The sequence below is a fragment of the Cryptomeria japonica genome, chromosome 5, assembly GCF_030272615.1.
Source record: "Cryptomeria japonica chromosome 5, Sugi_1.0, whole genome shotgun sequence".
Taxonomy (NCBI): Eukaryota; Viridiplantae; Streptophyta; class Pinopsida; order Cupressales; family Cupressaceae; genus Cryptomeria; species Cryptomeria japonica.
In genome coordinates this window covers 801,942,626-801,954,713 of record NC_081409.1, presented here as the reverse complement: position 1 = coordinate 801,954,713, position 12,088 = coordinate 801,942,626, and positions in this window count along the sequence as shown.

Here is a 12,088-nt window from a genome sequence, read left to right as displayed (position 1 = left end):
CTTACTTCAATGTAATCAATAATTAGTTAAGGCATAATTTATTGAATTTTTTGTGATATCTAGCAATAAAATGATAGGCATGATTTAGAGTTATACGTATAAGATTAGGATATGGTTGCAGTTATTGGTATTCTCTTGGATATATCATAAAAAACCATTTTGGCATCTTTGAGAAACCAATAAAAGAGTTATTAAATTATTAATTAAATGTTAGATTGGTGCTTAATTTGAGATCACACTTACAAGGAAGAAAATATGAATGGTTTAGCTAAAGGGAAAAAGAAAATATGGAAAGGAAGGGTCAAGTATATGGAGAGGGAAACGAAAAGTTGTGTGGGATATTTAGCCACCACTTTGATGTTAATATAAAATACAAAACCAGCTATTAAGATTATGTGGATGATTAAATAGAGATACTGGAGAAGAAGAGAATAGAAAGGGAAATTTAGTAATATGAATAGTGGCATAGTGAAGAGAGTAGTTGTGTGAAGAAAAATAAAGTGTGGGAAGCATATTAAAGATATTTAGAAAATGATATAGGTAGCATGGTTCCAAAATAAAGATACATAGATTTGGGGAAATAATTGGGATAAGAAAAGTCAATATTAGTATAGGAATGATAAGTTTGAATTTGTAGAAGATAAATGGGAATTAATGGCATAGATGATGCAGATAATTTTTTTTTACTGTAAAGGAGAGTTGAAAGGTTAGGAAGAAAATTGTAGTTTGAAAACATAGAGGATGCAAAAGAGAAGATAACATGGACTGTAATAGGATAATAGAACATAATGTGTAGGATAAAGGAAGGTGCATAGTCTCCTAACCATGGGGAAGAGTGAAACAATAGAGAAGAACTGAGGCACAACCTAAATGAAGAGAAGAATCTAGGATAAGTGAAAACAAATGCACAAAAAAATTGAAGAAAATGGTTGATGGGATGAGGAGAGGATAAAAATGGAGAAGTTAAAATTTCATAGTACAAATTTGAGCAATGGGGTGTGGTGCAAAGAGGAGAGTGGCCACACCATAAAAGAATTTTTGTTTTAAATTTGTAGAATAAAATTCATAAGAGGTTAGCATATGAGATAAAGGACATCTCCGATTCAATAGAGTAAAGGATTGAAAATCCTTTGAAAGGTTCCAATTTTAAATTATCAAGTGAAGGTGTGGGTCTTGTCTTGCTGGAAGCTAATAGTTTTCAAGGGCCCAATTTAGATAGTGGTTGTTTTTGGTTATGGGCTAGGCTGGTTTTTTGGTGTCCCCTATATGATAATTGACTTCCCCTATAGTGCCCCTCCCTAATTCATCTTGTCTTTTTGTACATAAAAGGATTATATTTATCTGGCTTAGTCTACTTTATGATGATTTGATCGTATCATGCTATGTACTAACCCAATTTTTTTATTGTATTGGATATGATTATGGATCTATATTTGATGATTTATACGTGTTCATTATTCATGATGGATCATATCGCTTATGGGATTTTGATGACATTATGATTATGCTAACCCTGCTCTATGATTATAATGATTGAGTTGATGCTACAATGTTTGTGATTGTCTTCTAGTGTCTTCGTGATTAGAGATGGTGTCATACCAGTTGTTGTGAGCATGATATGATGTTGATCATTTATGATGTATATATGTTGTATATATCTTGTATTGCATTTAGTGGTGGATGCAAAATTGCAGGTACCAGGCATCGAGTCCACCTGGTCTTATAGGTTTAAACATGTCTTTATCCCAATGGCAAGTTGTTGGGGATGGCATGTGTTTCGCTCTTATACTCTAGGCTTAAGTTGATATCGGGTTGTCAGTTTAGTGTCATGGATCGATTCGTCTTGTAGTCATCGTATGGTATGTTGTTCAACCCTATGACGGGTTGCCTTATGGAAGTTGCAATTATTTATTAATTAATAATTAATTGATTCATATAGTTTTTTAAATATTAAATTAAATTAATGGATGTCATTAATATTTAGATATGATTGTGCAATTTAATTATTGAGGGTTATTATTTATTAACGTTATTTTGTGGATCATAATATATGACATTTATCATTATGCATGAAAGGTTATTTATTTATTTATTATATTTTATATGTATGTGGGAGATATTTATAATATTGAGTTTAAATCATATTGGCTGGAGTATTTTTATCTATCCATACATTTAATTATTATTTAATGATGTTTATTTCATGAATTTGTATTTAATTGATGATTTTATATTATTAATATTTTATGGTCTAATGTTTAGTAGAATATTTATTATTTGAGCTTTTGATTTATTGGATTATTATTTATTTATTTATTGTTTAATTACTGGTTGAGTATTTATGCTTGTCCATACAATTACTTATTTATTATCTATTTTGCTTATTTGTTTATTTTTTATTTATATATTTACTTTTCTTTATTGTTTATTTATTTATTTATTTATTTAATGTTGGGTTATTTATTATTTATCTAATTATTTAGTGTTTTGATCATTTATTTATTTATTTGCCTTGTCATTTTATTTATTGATTATTTATTTGTTATTATTTATGTACCTACCCCTTGTTATGATTGGGCCTCTTGGGAGTTGTGATTGTGAGGATATTATTATTTAATTGTTGATTTATTTATATTATTTGGGGTTTTATATTTAATTGGAGCATTTATTTATATCGCATTTGATTTATTTTATTGGGGTTTGATTTATTGTTATTGTTATTGGTTATTATATTACTACATTCTCTTGTTACTAGTTGACTAGTTAAATATTATGTTTATACCTACCCTATTTTTTTATTGGTTTAGGTTTTGGGGTAAGTAAATATTATTTTATATTCTTACCTTGATTTTTGGTAGGGGTTTGGTATAGAATATAGTTTAATGAAATATTTTGATCAGCTGGGATTCTTCTATTGTTTTGAATGAGAGTTTATTTATTAGCTTTTTGAACAATTGTGGGGGAGCTTCTGGATATCTTTCTGCACCTTTTGGATTTTTGAATGGCTTGGAGTGGGAATGTCTTGGTTAGATTAGATGTTGGAAAGCTTGATATTTTGATATTTTATCTCTTCTACAATTGCATTACCATCACTTTACTTCTAGGTTGGAGATCTTTTTCCATTCTTGCATTTTTTTTTTGAAAAAAATTATTTTCATCATGTTTGCTAAAAGATTGCTTAGGGACATTTGAGAATGAATGATTATTCTATTATCAATAATTGGGAAGATTATTTAAAAGCATTATTTATATATATGTTTTTATCAATCTGTGTGTGTGCATTGTCGGAAAAGAGAATTTGTGTTTGTTGTTGTGTTGATTTGAAGTTTCTTGTGAATGTATTGCAATAATGAATTGGTTGTTTGACACTTTATTTTTTTATTGCATACCTTGTATTAGGACCTTCTTGTGTTATTTTTCCTTTTGGTTAAGTTAAATAAAGAAGGGTTGAGTCTATGTCTAAGTCGGTACAATGTGATGCCCTATATTATAATCAAATTGTTGGATATTGGCCTTATTAGAGATTTATTCTTATTTTATTTTGGTTTTTCGGGCTTTTTGGGTTGTTTTTATGCTATGATGAAGTGTGTGTCTAAATATGGGTGAGTATGGATCGGTTTGGGTCTCATTTTTTAGTTTTTCATATTCTATTACAAAAGCGCTAAAAGAATGAACAAAAGCACCATTTCAAGTGGAACAGGTGTCGGGGAAGATAATCCTCCCTTTTATTTTGAGAGAATGTGGATCCAACATCCATAGATTAAAGTCAAAATCTCATAGTGGTGGAGCATTAATGTTGAGGGTATTGACATGCTTCGTGTTGCTAAAAAACTTGGAATGGTCAAACCGAATATCAGAAAATGGAATTTGGAATGTTTTGAACAATAGCGCCAAACTGGTATCAGTATGTGTTTTGATAGTTTTGACCCTTCGTGGTTGGTTTTTCGAGTCTTCTTTGATTTGAGAGGCATTTTTTGATTGTCTTGAGTTTTCTCTGAGATATTTTGGGTTCAAAATCATCAATTTGTTGATTTGTTCCTTGACAAGATGGTTGTGCCTTTCCATTGAGGTTTGTGCATATATGTTGATTAGCTCCAACAAGAAGGAGAATGCCTTGTTGTTGAGGTTGATTGTATATAAGCTCTAGTGGGATGGATGTGACTCACTATTGAGCATTATATTTTTATATTGTTGAGTAAGATGGTGTATGGCTTACTCTTTCTTATTGTTATACTTTTCATGGTGGAGGCTCTAGTTTTGGCATGTTGGCATTATACCTCATTGTTATGCTTCAGATGTGTAACTATGATATTGTTGCTGTGATATTAATTTTCATAGAGAGCCCCTTCATGATGTTATTATGATGTCATTTTATTTATGTTTCACCCTAAGGTCTTGGTCCATGGTTAGGGGGAGTGGGCTCTTCCATGTGTGTATTGGGGTCATGAGCAATATACTGCTAAGAGGTTCCTTCTAAGGATGCTTAGATTCTAGACCAGCCTAGGAACCACATAAAGAGTTTTCCTTTGTAATTGAAAGTGATAACCTTAATAATTGATTAGTGGGTTTGGGTAATTAGGATTCACCTAATCAAGATAATAAATTAGTTTTTTTGGTGCCCCACCTCATAGCCCTAGAGTGTTGACTTAGGATGAGTTTGGGAAGATAGTTGGAGTGGTAAACCAAACTCCCTTGATTGGCTCCAAGGTTGAGATGGTTCCACGTGTCTATTGGGGTGTGGCTTGGCCCCTTCTATGTTGAGGATATCATGTGATGACACTCTTTCCCTATAGGTGTTCTTGATCCTTGAGCCTTGATTGTTGGTATGCCTTTGGGAGTTTATTGATTTATGATTAGCCTTTTGATGTTATTTGATTCATTTATATTTGGTTGTTTATCTCCTATGAATGTCATGTTGAGTCCCTTGGCTATTAGGTGTAGCCTACGGCTAGAGTGTTAGTTGGAACCTTGTGTCATCTCCTAGCACGGGGGGGTGGTTCCTTATTGGTTCCACATGGTCAGGTGTTTTGATGCCTTCTTCCATGGGGATGTTCTTCATTGGAAGCTAGCTTGTGTGGATGTGAATTATTACCTTCTCTTCATGTGGATGGATTCTTGGAGCTTATTCTATGTAATTGAGATTGTAAATATGTATCTTATGTCATTAGGAAATATGTATCATGTTTTTGTATCTTTTAATCATATGTGATAGGACTTATAGTAGGTTGTGATCATGATGTAATGTAGTAGGTTATGATTATTGTAATCATTGTAACATCTATATTGTAATTGGATATTTGTTATGTATGTAATTTGGGATTGGAAGGAAACAAATGAATGAATGAGTAATGTTATTAGATTATCTTATGTGTATGTTAAATGAACATATTAGCATTATAGTAGATGTTCTTAATGGAAATGATGTTATTCCCTAATATTGGTTTCTTCTTGAGTATGGATATGCATGAGTGGCTTGTAGGCACATATGGTTAACTTACAAGAAAAGAACTAGGTTAATTTTATATGATGTTTGCATGGAAAACATGATATCATGTTAGATGGTTTGGAAATGAGAAATAGGAACATTTGTTTTGGTGCTTTAAAATGAATTCAAAAGTTAATGGGGTTATGTAGGATCTACATTGATAGTTCATAATGCTCTTGTTAGGAAGAAAGTAATTGATGGATGTTAATGGTATCACGATTATCTATGTGCTCATAATATTGTTAGTTAAGTAATGACATTTCAGGGTACCAAATGGATAGTTGTTGTTGTATATGGTGAAAATGGATACAACAATATTGAAAGACTAAATGAATTCAACCACAAAACCCTAGCCTAACAACAACAAAGATCCACCATAACATATGAAGATTACCTAAGACAATGAAAATCAAATGAAATCACAAAGATTATACCATCACATGTCCAATAGGGTTTTGGATCTCCATTCTTCCTATCTCCATTGATCTTGCTTGATATATTTGCTCTCAGATTTTATATGTGCACAAAATCTCAACAAAGAATGGAAATGTGGTTGCAAGTTGGCTTGATTGCATATGCAAGTTTGAAAGCGTAGTCGGGGCTGAATGTATAGTGAGTTAGTCCAGGTTTGATAATGAAGGAAGCATCTGTTTATACAGAAGACACTATATGAAATGGAGGGATAAGATTGAGAGGTGTAAAAGAGGTTGGCTATGATTAGAGGGTAGGTAAAAGAAATAATAAAATAATGAAAGGGTAGGTAATGTATGAATTAAGAGATGAATGACATGTGCCATGGGTAGAAAAAGTTAATGAATTAATTAAATAAATAAAGATTTATTTAATTAGTAGAAGAAGTGGGATCAATTAAATAAATAAGATATTTATTTAATTTAAGAAAACGATAATTTAAATAAATAAAAGTATTTATTTAAATGAGAAATAAGTCTAGAAGAGGATAAATGAATGAATTAAATAAATAAAGATTTATTTAATTAATAGAAGAATTAGGCTAAAGTAATTAAATAAATAAAAATATTTATTTAATTAGACTGGACAATTTTAGGTGTCTACATTTTGCCCCTCTTTGAGACAATGCAACTTGTCGCGTTGTTTCAAAGAAGATAAGATGAACTGATACAAAGTTTCCCCAAGATGGGAATGATATGCCCCCTCGAGAGATTGGATGAAAATGTTTGGAAAGATCGCAGACAATCTCTCGATAAGAAAGAAAAGCTAGAATGGACTGATCCGATAGGATAGAGCGACAGAGTCATGGGATAATGAAAGCTAACTTGAGAAACGAGGGCTAGGGCTAGGGTAGTCTATAAGATAGACCACGAGGAGAAAACATCCTCATTGTCATCCACACATCCAAGAGATCAGAGTGCAGAGCGAGATAGAGTAGCAGCAGTCAGCAGTGATGACATTGGTTCACAGATTCGATCACGTTCACTGATTTCAGAGGCTAGTAGATGCAGGAGAGCCAGTAAGTACCACAAAACTTCCTTGTACTTTGTTGTAATAAATGTTGTCATTAATGCATCTTAGGTAGTGCAATAAATGCATGTTTGGGTAATGTCAAGAAAAATGTCAAGCGGGGTAAAAATGTCAAGGCGTGTCTGCATCATGAATGTGTGTTTATGTCTTCAAGGTCGAATCGACAGTTCTGTGATAAACATACATTGTCGATTGGATAAGCTACTGAAAGGATACACTCAAGAAAGTCTTCTAAGGAAGACTAGGATAGCAGATAGGGCTAGGATTGACAATTTTGTGATGGAACATATGTTGCCAATTAAGAAACTACTCAAGAGGATACACTCAAGTAGAGGCCATAGGATAAGATAGATTGAGGCACTTTGTGATGAACAAGGAGTACCACTAGGATAAATAGTAACACTTTGTGATGAACAATGAGTGTCACTAGGATAAATAGTACCATATGATAAATATAAGCACTAGGATAAAGAGCAACATTTTGTGATGAACAGGGAATGCCATTATGACTGACATGATTGATTTGCTTGACTACAGGAGTACCTACCTATGCTGGAGTCATGGGAGAGATTCCCATCGACTCAGAGGTTACGACCAGAGCTGATATTTGAGGACAGAGTCGTGATTGAGGTTATGGGTCTATGATTTATTCTGTATGTGCTTGAGTTTAGAGAGAACATGGGGTTGCTGACTGCGCTTGCTGAGAGATGGCACTCTGAGACATGCACGTTCCATTTGCTGATGGGTGAGATGACAGTCACCTTGGAGGATGTTTATAGGATACTGACAATACTGATCGATGGGGAGTTAGTACCCTATGATCAAGATGGATATAGGGATGCACTAAGATGAGTGTTTCAAGATTCAGGACTGGAGATGAGGGCTGGACATGTGGCTTGGGATACCATGACATAGATAGGATTAGCACTACAAATAGTGTTGGTAGGAGTTATCAGTGGGTTCCTTTGTCTGGATAGGGTGACACAAGGGGTGGTTGCAGAGGACACAAGGGCCAGGAGAGATGATCTTGGGGTGGGTCCTTCCAGGGCTTAGACTCCATCGAGGTCAATTGAGTCTAAGGGAGGGAGTTCATCATAGCCTTAGAGGGCTCCCTATGTATCAGTTTTGTACCATTTTATATGATGATGTAGACACCTTCGGGTGATTGTAGCCATATGATTTTAACATCATTGTATCATGACACTTATGATTATATATATATGAGATGATTCATTGTTGTGGCAGTTATATGCATGTGTACCTATGTGATGAGATGTTTCATGATGTATGTTTCTATGTGATGATTATGTTATGGATGCAAATATGTATATGATGCAATGCAATATTTTTGTTCTTTTATGTTTTATATGTTATGCATATGTGAATGTGAATGTATAAAATGTAGATGGATATGATAATGCAAATGACTATTTGCATAATAAAAATGTAAGATGTGCTAATATGTGTTGTGTGCAGGATGTGACGCAATTGTGATATCTATATGTATGTATGAAATGCTAACATGTGATGATGTAGGTGCAACTACATGAAATGCAAATATTTTTGGCATGTCATTATACTCAGTCATGTGATAGCAGGCTACACGGACTCAAGAAGGACGATGGAGGTCAATCAAGAAATGGGGATGGAAAATAGAAGATATGAAAGTGAAAAGAGCTTCTTGTGCGTATCATCATTGAGCTTTATTATGGCAAGTAGGTTATGATAGTCGAGGCATATGTTCGACCTTGAAAGTCATTGTACCTATTTGCATGGTGATAAGACAGTCACAAACAAGGAATGCCCCAGTTCACACTAGACTTGCAGTGTCCTCATATCCTTGGACAAGTCATAGCATTACTAAGAGACAATCCACAGACAACAAAAAAGCAAAATAAAAATAGGTGACGATACCCCATCCTCACCTTTCTAGTCAAAGATATCTTGGAGATAGAATCTCTAGTCAGAGACATCCCAGAAAAGCTAAAAGACATGTCACCAGAAAGATAAAATCAAAAGAAAATCAAGACTTGACACCAACATCCACTGTAGTCCTCAAGTTTAGTGTCTCTTGTCACTTGTATAAGTCTAGTTGATTGTGGTTACAATGTTTACTTTCACAAAAGGATAGATAGCACTAAACCATAATGTTGTCTGAGTCTGTTGAAAGATTTGATTTGTTGAAGCCCATTGTTGCTATTGTGTCTCATGTGAAACTGACTGAATCCATGAAACTGATGCTTTATTGTGGAGAAGACGGAACTTTATTGTGGATATATGATGCAAATGTTGCTTTATTGTGGATTATGCACCGATAGACTGAAGAAAACTCGAAGAAATTGTACTCCTCAAAATAGGTGATGCTCTCAATTCCACACCCATTACTAGATGTAGGATTTGCCTTAGCCATAGATAGGAGCTGATTTATTATGGATTGAAGCAAGTGAAAAAGAATGTTTATTATGAATGACTAACCAATCTTGGGTAGATCAATAACAAGCCATGATGGGATTGGGTAAGTTTATTATGAATGGATAGGTTGTGAGTGTGTGCAAAGTGAAAGGATGAAATGGAATCCTGAAGGAGGGAGGTGCAATGTCTTTACACATGGCGCCAATGACCCGGTTTTCACAATGGTACTTGCCCAGGATGCCACCGAACTGGTTTTCACCGTTGGATGAAATGTTTTTCTTTACTTTTTTGGATTTTCACCAAGTAACGATTTTTTTTTTTAATTTTTTTTTGTATTTTGAAATTTTTGATTTTTTTTTTTTTTTGTATTTTGAAATTTTTGAATTTTTTTGTATTTTTGAATTCGGGTACTCCAAAGAGCTATGTGTAAAACCTGCGAAGATGCATGTTGTTGATAGGATCCTCCAAAGGTTCACTCTTTGTGGTTGAGAGCTGATATGCACCATATCCATATGCTGTTGTGATGATGTAAGGACCAAGCCAGTTTGGTTCGAACTTGCCCTTCTTCTCTCTGTCTTGCTAATTTTTGGGGTTTTCTCTGAGAACCAAATCACCTACCTCAAATGTACGAGGCTTAACTTTGTGATTGTAGCTGCAACTCATTCGTTGTTGATAAGCCTTGAGATGATTAAAAGCAGTTTGTCTTCGTTCATCCAATAGTTCAAGTTCTTGTAAGCGAGAGACCCTGTAGTCTTCATCACTGATAATGTTTTGCAAAGAGACTTGTAAAGAGGGTAACTTGACCTCAATAGGCAAGATAGCTTCAGTGCCATAGACAAGTGAATAGGGTGTAGCTCCTATAGGTGTGCGGATGCTTGTGCGGTAAGCCCAAAGTGCAGGATTAAGTTGGATATGCTAATTACGGCCAGCGTCATCGATTGTCTTTTTCAAGATTTTAAAGATTGTTTTATTAGACGCCTCAGCTTGACCGTTATCTTGGGGGTAATAAGGTGTGGAGAAATGATGGTTAATATGGAAGCAGTCACAAAGTTCCCTAACATCGTGATTTTTGAAGGGACGCCCATTATCAGTGACTATAGAAATAGGAATACCATATCAACAAATGATATAGTCAAGGATGAATGTAGCAATTTGTTTTCCAGTGACTTGCATGAGAGGCATGGCTTCGATCCATTTTGTGAAATACTCTGTGGTGGTGATAATGAATTTATGACCGTTGGAAGAAGGAGGGTGAATATTGCCTATGAGATCGAGTCCCCACTGACAAAAGGGCCAAAAAGTTGCAACTGGTTGAAGTTCTTGCACTGGCACATGAATGAGATCTCTATGAAGTTGACACTACTTACATTTCTTAATAAACTGATATGAGTCTTTTTCCATGTTGGGCTAGTAATATCCAGTCCTGATGAATTTCTTGGCTAAGGTAGGACCACTAGAATGTGGACCACATATCCCTTCATGTACTTCACATAACGCAAGCTGAACTTCGTCTCTTTCTAAACATCTAAGAAGAGTGTCATCTAGACCTTGATGGTATAGGATATCAGCTAAAATGACGTATCGAAAAGATTGGCGAATGAAAGTGCAACGTTGTTTATTGGATAGATCAGGAGGTAGGGTATTGTCACGAAGGTATGCAAAAATGGAACCATATAACTGGGACTCAGGACCAACAACACATATCATCTCAGTAGGAGTGATCTCATATGAGGGAACCAAAAGGTTATCCACCAAGAACTCATAGCGGGTCTCATTTGGTGGTAGATGAATTAGTGAAGTAATTATAGCCATGACATCCGCAGCTCGATTCTTCTCTCTTGGTATCTGCTCAAAGTCTATCTTCGTGAATTGTTGTTTCAAGTCATCCACCATTCTTTTATAGGGCATTAATTTCTCATCCTTTGTTTGGTAGTCATTAGTTGCTTGACGAATTACAAGTTGAGAGTCCCCAAAAACATGAAGTTCCTGGATCTTCCACTGAACTGCAATCCATAATCCAGTTGTTAATGCCTCATATTCCGCTATGTTATTACTACAGGGAAATGATAATTGATATGATTTTGGTATAGAATCCCCTTGAGGAGTTATGAAGAGGATGCCAGCGCCTGCCCCATGCTGTGTGTATGAGCCATCAAAGTATAGTTGCCAAGGCTTTGCATGTGACACTATTAAAATGGATTCATCTGGAAATTCTAAAATTAGAGGAACATCATCTAACATGGGAGCATCTGCTAACTGATCTGCGATAGCTTGTCCTTTTATTGCTTTTTAAATGTCCACATACTCGATGTCGAATTCACTTAGGAGCATCACCCATTTGGCTAGTCGCCCAGTAAGCGTTGCTTTATTGAGAAGGTATTTCAATGGATCGATCCTTGCAACCAACTTAGTCTTATGAGTTAGCATGTAATGTCATAATTTCTACAAAGCAAAGACCACAACAAGACATGCATGCTCAATTGGTGTGTAGTTTAGCTCATATCCCACCAATGTGCAACTGATATAGTATACTACCTTTTCTTTGCCCTCAGCAACTTGTTGTGCTAAGAGTGCCCCCAGTGCTGTTGAAGTAGCTGATATGTATAGTAATAGGGGTTGATCTGAGACTGGTGGCATCAAAACTGGTGGATTCAGGAGATAATCTTTGAGTGTCTAAAAAGCTTGTTGACA